The following is an 11,444-nucleotide window of genomic DNA, read 5'->3' as shown; positions in this document are numbered from 1 at the left end:
GATTTCTTGGTAAAGTGGATGGGATATCTAACACAATGTTACCCTGGCTTTTTGGCAGGTATTCCATTAAGTTTTATCCTAGTGTACAGGTTTGCTGACTTTAAATCATTAGAGGCATTTCTTATTTTTTGGTATTTATATCATGAATGATGCTTTTGAACTCCTGTGGTAACCTCTGCTTAGAACACAGTTCAAAATATGATTTGTCAGTAATGCTTTTTGTAAATATGAGATTGTACTATGGACTTATGTAGAGATTGTGATAGGTTATTGTATAGGGATGCAGGTCATTGACCATATTTCCTATCCCCTAGTATTGAATATGGGAATTTTTCTAGTGTTTCTTCCAAACAAGATGGTATTTCTTAGTAGGCTTTTTCCTCAGTGTTCAGCTTTACCATGTAATTTTGATAAGAATATGATTTGGTATGTTGAACGCCATGACCAAGGGAATGTGTCAATGTCTTCTTTGAATGACATAGGTTCCAAAATCATTTTTTATGATTTGATTTTCAAGTTCTTCTGAAGACACTGTGATTATCCTACCCATGGGAGTGAGTAAAGTCCATAGAGGGTTATGAGGTAAGTGCTGAGATACTCTACACCAGATCTTCATCTATAGAGAAAAGGAATGAGGGTGTCCTATTACTAGATTTAGTGGTCACTGCTCCTATAAGAAATAATTTTGTCCTTCACAGTTATAGTAAATATGAATTTATCCTTTATATGCCATAGGGAAAATTGGTGTTTTAGCAAGGACTGCTGAGGGAGTGATTATGAACTGGTTAATTGAAATTATTGTGGAACTCTAGGACTGCAGTAAGCATAGGTTAATTTCCAGGGTGTGGAGATGACAAAATATGGGCTCTCTGACAATACTGTTTTTGTTTGGTGAATCCAAGTATCCTGAGGAGTTTAGCTGTCCTTTAGCAATGGACATTAAAAAGGGAGTGGGCTCATGTTCTGACACAGCACCTTCTATGCCAAACTGGCTTCGTATATTTTTCAGATGCCCTTCAAGAGAACACAGTGATCCAGAAAAGATGGTTGTTGCAGTCACCCTAGTAACAAGGTAAATGATAAAATGGTCATAGTCCAGTGAAGGCTGTTTGATCTTCTATAATCCTGTCAAGTTCCTAATTAGGTGCTCAGATGTTAAGGTCTTGGCTAGTGTATTGGTCTGGGATGATAGTCACTAGTGACATCTCATTTTCAGCAATTCATTTTATGACTGTGTTAGGTTTTATTATATTCCCCCACTTCTGGTGATACATGTTTTCAAAACATATTATCACCTTAATATTACAAGGATACATCAAATGTCATTGCATCTTTTCTGGAATGTAATAGATGTAATATGCTTGTATTGCTACTGGTGGAGAAGAGATTTATGTAATTTTCACTGAGTCCATCTCTGAAATATTGTCCTTGGAAGCTTTGCATGTATCACTGAAGACAGACAACACTCTCTTACAAGGCTTTATCCATGGAAGCCTGCAAGTATCTAGATAATGTAAGTGGATGCTGAAACGATGTAGTGACATAGGGAATTTGGAGTTGTATAAGTGCAAATGAGACATATACCAAACCATAAGTCTATGACAAGAGTCCATAGATAGGTGAATACATCACAGCAGGCAAAATAAGTTTGTAAAGTAGAACACTAATGATCTCTCTACAAGTGCGAATGTGGGCATTCACCACATCACGGGAAACCAGATCTTCATATACAGGGATGAGTGATGAGGATGTCCTTGACACTTGTTACTGAGGTTTTGTTACAAGTACTAATGGATGAAATGAGAGACATGATGAAAATATCTAGTGAATGCAATACTGCATTTTGTATGAGACAGAAATGAATATTGAACCTGTACAATTTCAGGGATCCATCGCATCATGGTTGGATGTAGACATGGTGGTGTTACAACACAACAGTAAACATTGAAAAATTTACAGATGGCTCTATTACACATTTGGACATGCCAGAGAATACAATTTACATAGAATTAAGGACTCTATTAACACATAGCTGAAGGATGCCTTTCTGTTTCTGGGTGGGGGCAGAAAGAGTCAGTGACATGGAAGAGCAAGATGAGAGCTAAATGACAATTTTTTGTAGGTGCTTTCAAGTTAATGGAAGTGATCGATTGAATGAGTGTGTTGAAAAAACCTTGAACAAACCAAGGAAAAACAAAAGTATAAATTACAGCCCATTGGCACCCATCCAATCTTCAATATCCAGGTGGCTAGCATAAGGGTAATAGCCTAATGAGATGTTGTCATGTACTGGATTCTTGTGCTGGGAAGGTCACTGTGACTGTCGAGTTCTGAGCTGACCCCACATTCACACATCAGAGACCTTATTTTCAGACGTGATTTTCATTTTTGATAGTGAAACTCTGAGGTAGTCTCCTTTATTTGGCAAGTGTGAGGTTAAGTGCCTCATTCCTATCAGGGTGTAGAATCAGGTGCTACTGAATCCAGGCCGAAAGTGTGCATTTATACTGGCCATTGTAAAGGGGAACAAAAGAGGGTGGAGGGGGAGAAGAAAGAAGAAAGAAAGAAAAGAAAATAGAAGAAAAAATGGAAACAAAGCTTTTGTAAATAAAGGAAAAGCAGAGAGGTAGAGGGAGGGGAGGAGAATGGGAAAAAAAGAAGAAAGATACATCATGAACAGGTACAAATTCCCTGTGATGAATGCTATCATTATGTTTACCTGAAATGTACTAATAAATTTTTTGCTCCAAAAAAAAAGAACAACAACAACAACAACAAACTAGGCATTGTAGACAAAAAGCAAGGATTCAGATAATTATCCTAGAGTAGTTCCCTGAGATACAGATTGTAACAGTTTGTCCGGTGTCTGCTCAGGAGTGTCCATTTTCTCTTCTCTGGCTTTCAGTGTGCGTAAATGAGGGTCCTTGTAGTGGTGATGGACCCCTGAGTAATCCTATGATGTGCAGATTGTGCAGATGGAGAAAAAGAAGGGCATAGGATAAAGTACAGGATGGGTTCTTTCGGGTGTGTTTTCTAGTGACGGGTCCAGACCTCACAGCCAGGAAAGGCCAGACCCTGGACCCTCACCAGGATCCAGATAGCAGCAAGTATGGCCTCCATCACAGCACAGGAAATGGATCTTCCTAGGCTTCAGTGGAGCATGTTGGGGCCCTGAGTGTAGCCGATACCATATTTTGCGTGAATAAATTCAAGTATAAAAGACTAACAAATCAGAAATCTAGTCTGTGTGAGTTTTCTTTTTGTATAGGGTAGGAAAAGTACTGTTCAAGGTCCCTGTGTCCTGGGATTGCTTGCTTACTATATGCAGTGACATGCTTGAGTACCAGACTGCTGAGAAAGAAGCACAGGAAATTTGCAGGCACCCACTTGATGAAGATCAGAGCCTTGGGATGACATTCTTCCCTCAGTTTCAATCTGGTATGCGGTGGAGTGGAAGCCTCCCACACCAGTGGTGGTTGTCAATGAATCGAGCATGTTGTGTGCTTGCAGAACATGCTGTATCTTTTTAGCATGGTCTTGTTCCTTTTCCCTTCATGGATACAGAGTGATCAAGAAGTTGGTTGTTGTACACTTATTGAAGGCCAGGAAAATACCACCATGGGTACAAGCTGATCACTAGTCCAGATGTCTGTATCCAGGTCAGAAGGAGCCTCTGCCTAACCTGGTATTAACATGTTTCATCACCAGGTATCCTGCCAAAAGGCCTTGGGAGATGCTGCTACCCTCAGCCATGCAACACTTTCTTCTTTACTGATGCACATTGTGGGAGGGCACTTGGGCACACTTTGCTTTTCCCCACTGATTCACCTGTGTGCCAGTGAAGATTAAATCTTCCCAATGGCTGCTGGTAAGTGTCCCATTTTCATGTAGGGAAACTGACCCGTAAGGTAGTTTTCATGTTGGCTAGGTGGGTGGGGAGGCCAGGATTCTTGCTACCATCCACTATGAATATTGAGCCTTAGAACTTCTGCAGGTTTCCCTTCAAGTGAGAAAGAATTCTCTTACCATATTTTTTCTAGGAAACACCCCTGAGACTGAGGTGTTAAAGCAAAGGGGCCACAGTCTAACACAGTGACCTCCACGATACTCACATGGACTAAATCAGTATTCTCTGATGTCATTTTCACAGGGACAGTCATGTCACAGTGAGCAGCACAGTATAATCAGGTGGATGCATACAGACATCCAGGTAAGTGTGGGCTTGTGCCCAGGCCACCAATGAGGTCCTGCCACTTCCACATGTGTGAGTAAGTGACAAAGGTGTGGCTCACCATTTGTAGCCCACTGCTTGATTTGAAGTTGCTCAAGTAAGGAAGGATGGAATCCACAGCAATGCCACTCTCTGGGAGGGGACACTTCGCACAGCTTAGGTGAAATGGATAGTAAAAGAGTGAGCACTGAAGAAGACATGGTGTCTAGGTTTGGGTGCTTGCTGTGTCCCAGCCCGGGGAGCCGTAGCACAGGAGAGTCTGCAGGGGTCCACTTAGGAGAGGTTTGACTGTGGGGACAGGATTGTTTTCATGCAGTTATCCCAGCAGCCAGGTACATTTCCAGTGTGAGTCAGTGGTTTTTGTGGGAATTGAAATGCTCATTGACTCAACACTGACTTTGTCTTCTCCATGTTTTCTGCAGGTTCCTTCAAGGGAAGATGAGCAGACTATGGCTGGAACTGCATGCAGGTGTCAGGTGAGAATCAGCGTGCTGGTACCTCATTGGGCACCAAATGATGGTCTGTATTCAGATGGATGTGAAGAGGGTGTGCACGAGGTATTCGCATGTTTCCTAGACATGCACCCTCTAAGGTCTTGACTACTGAGTGGTTCAGAGTTTGTGCCACACTCAGCATCGTAGCCTTTTCTTCTGTGACAGGTTGGCTATCGATGGTGAACCTCTGATTCTGCCCTCTTCATCGACAAGTGTGGTGCTCTGTGCCTTCTTGCTGTCATGAGGAAGCATCAGATGCTATTGGTTCCCTTCCAGGAGAGATGACATGTATTTCATACTTGTCCCACTAGGGGAGTAAGCAGGGCATGAGGTCACTGTGACAGAGTGGGTCCCTGAGATGGGGATCGGAGTGAATTGGGAGGTATCTCCTCAAAGGCATCCATTACCATTGCATGGCTAGTTTGTTGACAAGAAGGAGGGAGGAGCGTGGTGGTGGTGATGGAACCTGAATGATAGGATGACATGGGAGTTGTACAGGTAGTCACGGAGGAGACCACAAAGGGTAGAATCTCTTGTGCTTCTTTTCCAGTGAGGGAGTCCACAGCTCATGGTGAGCCCTGAACATCACCAGGATCTGTATAAGGACAGCCATGGACCTTCACTGCAGCATAGGCAGGGAATATCCATGGCCTTCACTAAGTGATATTGGGGTCCCTGATGTGGAGTCGTGGGGTAGTGGGGTTGCTGTGACTTTGCTTTAGGTTCTGGAGCCCAGGAGAGCAATGAAGGAAGAACTGAGACAATCCACTGACCCTGAATTTTTCCTTCGTGTATAGTGAAGTAAAATGAATGTTGATCTTCTCTACATCCTTGGAGTGCTTATTCTGTGGTCCAGTGGTGTTGTGATGGGCCACCCTGCCCAGGAGAAAGGACAGAATTCTTTGCAGGTCAGTAGTTGATGAAAATGAGTGTCAGGATGAGAGTTTTGCACTCAAATTGCTTCTGGTATCAGAGTGAAGAGAAAGCCTTTGTTCCAGTGGTGATGCCAGATCACAGCCCAGTGTTCTTGCAGAGCAAAGGATAAGGTTTTAGCAAGGTGTGGTTTGCCTTCCTTTCACATATCTGCAGTGATGAAAAAATGTTTGTTGTGGTGAGATTGCTGATGATAGATGAGACCTCTGTGCATGCAGCCTGGATACAGGGCATGATATTCCTTAGAAAGGTAAAAAATGAGCTTCTACGTAACCTAGCCATGTGATGTTTTTTCACCACGAATGCTGCTAAGGGCCAGAGTCATGGTCAGGTCTTGTGAGATCTTCAGCCATGGGATATCTTAGTTTGATCTGATGAACTTTGGAGAAGGGACTTTTCTTTTCCCTGCTGTTTGACATGTATGTCATTGGAGGTAAAACAATAGAGGCTTCTCAATGGCTATGAGGCTGCATCCCATTGTCATGTAGAATGGCTGGACCATCCTTCATGGCCAAATGTGCTTTTCATGCTCACAGTCAGAGGGAAGAAGGTAGAAATTATTGATGGTATCCAAATAGTCATCACTATAGTTATTGACCCTCAGAACTTCTTCATATTTTCATTTAAAGGAGAAATAATTCTCTTAGCAGGCTTTATCCTTGGAGTTCTAGAAAGACCCATGTCTTTAAGCAAGTAAGTAGGTTTTTTTTTTTCAGTTCTTTTCTTGGTACATTTTAGGTATACAATTCATTTAGATTTATCACTGGGTGTTTGTACCTGTACATGATGTATCTTGGTTCTTATTTTTTCCCCATTACCTCTGCACCCTTCACACCCTCCACCCTTCCCTATTTACATAGATTTCATTTCCATTTTTTTTTCTTTTCTCATACTTTTTCCTTTCCCTCTTTTCCTTTCCCCTTCCCCTCCTTTCACTCCTTTGTCTTTGGACATTTTTTCCTATTTCAAATTATCAACTATTCATTTTAATCATTTTAACCCTTGATTACAATATCAGTTTCTCACACTAGTGAAACTATTTGGGATTTACACATGTGTGTCCTATTCATTTCACTTAAGAGTGTGGCCTTGATGTGCATCCATTTAGCTATAAATAACTCTAGTTTTTCCTTCTTTATGGCTGAGTAGTACTCCATTTTATAAATAAACCACATTTTCTTTATCCAGTTTCCAGTTGATTGGCAATTGGGCTGCTTCCAAGCTTTAGCTATTACAAACTGTGCCACAATAAACATGGGTGCACACATATCACTGTGGTATGATTCTTTTAATTCTTTGGGGAAGATACCCAGCAGGGGAATAACTGGGTCAAATGGGACCTCTAGTCCTAGTTCTTTGAGGTATCTCCACACTGACTTACACAGTGGTTGCACCAGTCTGCACTCCCACCAACAATGGAGAAAGGTTCCTTTCTCCCCACACCCCTGCCAGCATTAGTTATTGGTTGATTTCTTGATAGCAGCCATTCTTTCTGGAGTGAAGTGGAATCTCAGTGTTGTTTTCATCTGCACCTCTTGAATGATGAGGGATGTTGACCAGTTTTTCATATATTTGTTTGCTGCTTTTAGTTCCTTGTCTGAGAAATGTCTGTTCATTTCAGATTCCCATTTTTGAACTGGGTCTTTAAATTTGGGGGGTCTGATCTTTTCAATTCTTTATATAATTCTAGATAGTAGTCCTTTGTCTTAGGTACAGCTGCTAAATTTTTTTTTCCATATTGTAAGTTGTCTGTTATCTCCGTTGGTGGTTTCTTTTGCAGTGAAGAAGCATTTTAATAAGATGAGATCCCAGTTGTTGATTTTTTCTGCTAGTTCCCGTGCTACTGAGGTTTTGTTCATGAAGTCTTTTCCTATGCCAATATCTTCAAGAGTTCTACATAACTTATGTTCCAGCAAGTTTAGTGTTTCTGTCTTAATATTTATATGTTTAATCCACTTCAATCTTAGTTTAGTGCATGGTGATAGGTGTGGGTCTAGTTTCAATCTTTGGCAGGTTGAAGTCCAGTTGTTCCAACACCATTTATTGAACAGACTATCTTTCCTCCAATGATGGTGATTGGCTCCTTTGTCAAAGATGAGGTGGCTGAGCATGTCTGGAGTTGTTTCTGCATCTTCTAATCTATTCCACTGATCCTCGGGTCTGTTCCTTTGCCAGTACCATGCTGATTTTATCACAGTGGCTTTGTAGTAGAGTTTTAAGTTGGGGATTGTGATACCCCATGGCTTTGTTGCCTAGAATTGCTTTAGCTATTCTAGGTCTCTTATGGTTCCAAATGAATTTTTGGATTGTTTTCTCTAGTTCTGTGAAGTATATTGTTGGAATTTTGATTGGCATTGCATTGAATTTATATAGCAATTTTGGAAGTATAGCCATTTTCACTATATTGGTTCTTCCTACCCAGGAGCAAGGGATGTCTTTCCATTTTCTTGTATCCTTTTCAGTCTCTTTTATCAGAGTGCTGTAATTTTCAGTGTAGAGGTGTTTTGCTTCATTTGTTAGATTGACTCCTAAATATTTCATTTTTTTGGATGCTATTGTAAAAGTAATTATTACCCTAATTTCTCTTTCAGTGAGTCTGTTATTTGTGTACACGAAGGCTATTGTTTTTTGAGTGTTGACCTTGTATCCAGCTACTCTACTGAATCTGTCAATTAAGTCTTGAAGTCTTTTGGTTGAGTTTTTTGGGTCTTCTTTTATTTATTTATTTAATTTATTTATTAAATTCTTTTATTGGTACTTTGTAGGTATACAACACAATTACATTTCTCATTGGGAATTGTACCTTTACATAATGCATCTTGGTTCTTATTTTTCCCCATTCCTAGCCCTCCCTTCACACCCTCCACCCTTCCCTATTTACAAAGACTTTATTTCCATTTTTTCCATTTCTCATCATTTTCTCTTTCCCTTCTTTCCTTTCCCCTGCCCCTCCCACTACCCCTACCCCTTTGGACCTTTTCTTCCTATTTTGCATTATCAATTATTCATTCTAATCATTGGTACATTTTAGGTATACAATATAATGAAATTCATCATTGGAAATTTGCAACTTTACATAGTCTCTCTTGGTTCTTATTTTTCTCCCTTGCCCAGCCCTCCCTTCAACCCCTCCAGTCCTCCCTATTTACGAAGATTTTGTTCCTATTTTTCCATTTTCTCATATTAATCCCATTCTCTTCTATCCTTTCCCCTAGCCCTCCCACTTCCTTCCACTTTGCCCCTTTTCTTCCTATTTCACATTACCTATTATACATTTAGTCTTTATTTACACTTTCAGTTCCTCACACCAGAGAAACTATTCAGTATTTATTCATGTGTGTCCTATTTATTTCACTTAAGAGTATCGCCTCAATGTGCATCCATTTAGCTATAAATGTATCTAATTTCTCATTTTTTATGACTGAGTAGTACTCCATTTTATAAAAAAACCACATTTTCTTTATCCAGTCTCCAGTTGATGGGCATTTGGGCTGTTTCCAAGTTTTAGCTTTTACAAACTGTACTGCTATGAATATGGGTGCACATATTATCACTGTGGTATGATTCTTTTAATTCTTTGCGGAAGATCCCCAGCAGTGGAATAATGGGGTCAAATGGAACTTTCAGTCCTAGTTCTTTGAGGTATCTCCATACTGATTTCCACAGTGCTTGCATCAGGCTACACTCCCACCAGCAGTGGAGCAGGGCTCCTCTTTCCCCACAGCCCCACCAGCATTTGTTATTGGTTGATTTCATGATAGCAGCCATTCTTTCTGGAGTGAAGTGGAATCTCAGCATTGTTTTCATTTGCATCTCTCAAATGACCAGTGATGTTGAACATTTTTTCATGTATTTATTTGCTATTTCTACTTCTTTGTCTGAGAAATGCCTGTCCATTTCAGATGCCCATTTTTGGATTGGGTCTTTAAATTTGCAAGGTCTGATCTTTTTAAGTTCTTTATAGATTTGAGATAGCAGACCTTTGTCTGAGGAATAGCAGGTGAAGATTTTTTCCCACATTGTGGGTTGTCTCCTCACACTGCTGGTGGTTTCTCTTGCTGTGCAGAAGCCTTTTAATAAGAAGAGATCCCACTTGTTGATTGATTGTGCTTGTTCACAGGCAACTGAGGTTTTGTTCATAAAATCTTTTCCTACAGTGATGTCTTCAAGGGTTCTACCTAACCTCTGTTCCAACTGGTTCAGAGTTTCTATTTTAATATTTAGATCTTTAATCCATTTTGATTTTAGTTTAGTGCATGGCAAAAGATACAGGTCTAGTTTTAATCTTTGGCAAGTTGAAGCCCAATTTTTCCAGCACCATTTATTAAAGAGGCTATCTTTCCTCCAGTGAGGGTGTTTGGCTCCTTTATTGAAGATGAGATGGCTGAGTGTATCTGACATTCTTTCTGCATCTTCTAATCTGTTTCACTGGTCCTCATGTCTTTTTCTTTGCCTGTACCATGCTGTTTTTAATCACAGTAGCTTTGTAGTAGAGTTGCAGGTTGGGGATTGTGCTACCCCCTGCCATGTCTCTGTTACCTAGAATTGTGTTTGCTATTCTGGGTCTCTTCTTGTTCCAAATGAATTTTTGGATTGTTTTCTCAAGGTCCATGAAGTATGCTGCTATGATTTCAATTGGAATTGCATTAAATCTATATAGCAGTTTTGGAAGTATGGCCGTTTTCTCTATATTAACCCTTCCTACCCAGGAGCAGGGGATGTCTGTCCATTTTCTGATAGCATCTTCAGTCTCTTTTTTCAGAGTGCCATAGTTTTCAGAGAAGAGGTCTTTGATTTCTTTTGTTGGGTTGATTCCTAGGTATTTCAGGTTTTTGGATGCTATTGTGAAAGGAATTATTTGCCCTATTTCTCTCTCAGTGAGTCTGTCATTCATGTAGAGGAAAGCTACTGATTTTTGTGCATTGACCTTGTAACCAGCTACTTGACTGAATTTGGTTAAGTCTAGAAGACTTTTGGTGGAGTTCTTGGGGTCTTCTATATAGAATATCATGTCAACTGCAAATAACGACAATTTGACTTCTTCCTTTCCTATCTTTATTCTTTTTATTTCTTTCTCCTGTCTCATTGCTGTGGCTCTTTCCAGAACTATATTGAGCAAGAGTGGTGATAGTGGACATCATTGTCTTGTTCCTGATTTTAGTGTGAAGGATTTCAGTTTTTGACCATTTAGTATGATATTGGCTGTTGGTTTTTCGTAGATGGCTTCCATCAGTTTGAGGTAGAGACCATCTATTCCAATTTTTGTAGGGATTTTATCATAAATGCATGTTGGATTTTGTGAAATGCTTTTTCTGCATCCATGGAGATAATCATATGGTTTTTGTTCTTGGCTCTATTGATATATTGTATTACATTGATTGATTTGCGTATATTGAACCATCCCTGCATCCCTGGGATGAATCCCACTTGATTAGGGTGTATGATCTTCTTGGTGATCTTCTACATTCTGTTTGCCAGTATCTTATTAAGGATTTTTGCATCTATGTTCATTAGTGAGATTGGCCTATAGTTCTCCTTTTCAGTTGGGTCTTTCTCTGCTTTGGGGATCAAGGTGATGCTTGCTTCCAGGAATGAATTTGGGAGTATTGCTTCCCTTTCAATTTCCTTGAAGAGTTTAAACAGTAGTGTCAGTAGTTCCTCTCTAAATGTCTTGTAGAATTCAGCAGTGAAGCCATCAGGGCCCGGGCTTTTCTTAGTTGATAAGTTTTTAATTACATTTTCAATTTCATTCATTGATATTGGGTTGTTCAGAATTTTTAGGTCTT

At 40.2% G+C, this 11,444-nt stretch overlaps 1 protein-coding gene across 1 annotated transcript in view; it reads left to right on the top strand.

Annotated features, from left to right (window-relative positions):
- The window catches only part of LOC101717569 (BMP-binding endothelial regulator protein), a 321,597-nt gene extending 315,412 nt beyond the window's left edge, over window positions 1-6,185 (top strand). The window contains exons 19-22 of the transcript XR_015446606.1: window positions 1,010-1,072; window positions 4,151-4,210; window positions 4,654-4,707; window positions 4,891-6,185. The gene's annotated coding sequence lies outside the window, so the exon portion shown is untranslated. The remainder of the gene's footprint in view (window positions 1-1,009; window positions 1,073-4,150; window positions 4,211-4,653; window positions 4,708-4,890) is intronic.
- The last annotated feature ends 5,259 nt before the right edge of the window (window positions 6,186-11,444 follow it).

This window comes from Heterocephalus glaber, unplaced genomic scaffold, assembly GCF_053883595.1.
Source record: "Heterocephalus glaber isolate CG9 unplaced genomic scaffold, H.glaber_assembly_v1.0 deba00001719, whole genome shotgun sequence".
Classification (NCBI taxonomy): Eukaryota; Metazoa; Chordata; class Mammalia; order Rodentia; family Bathyergidae; genus Heterocephalus; species Heterocephalus glaber.
Note: the sequence above shows the minus strand (reverse complement) of the source record. Positions and strands in the feature narration are given on the sequence as shown.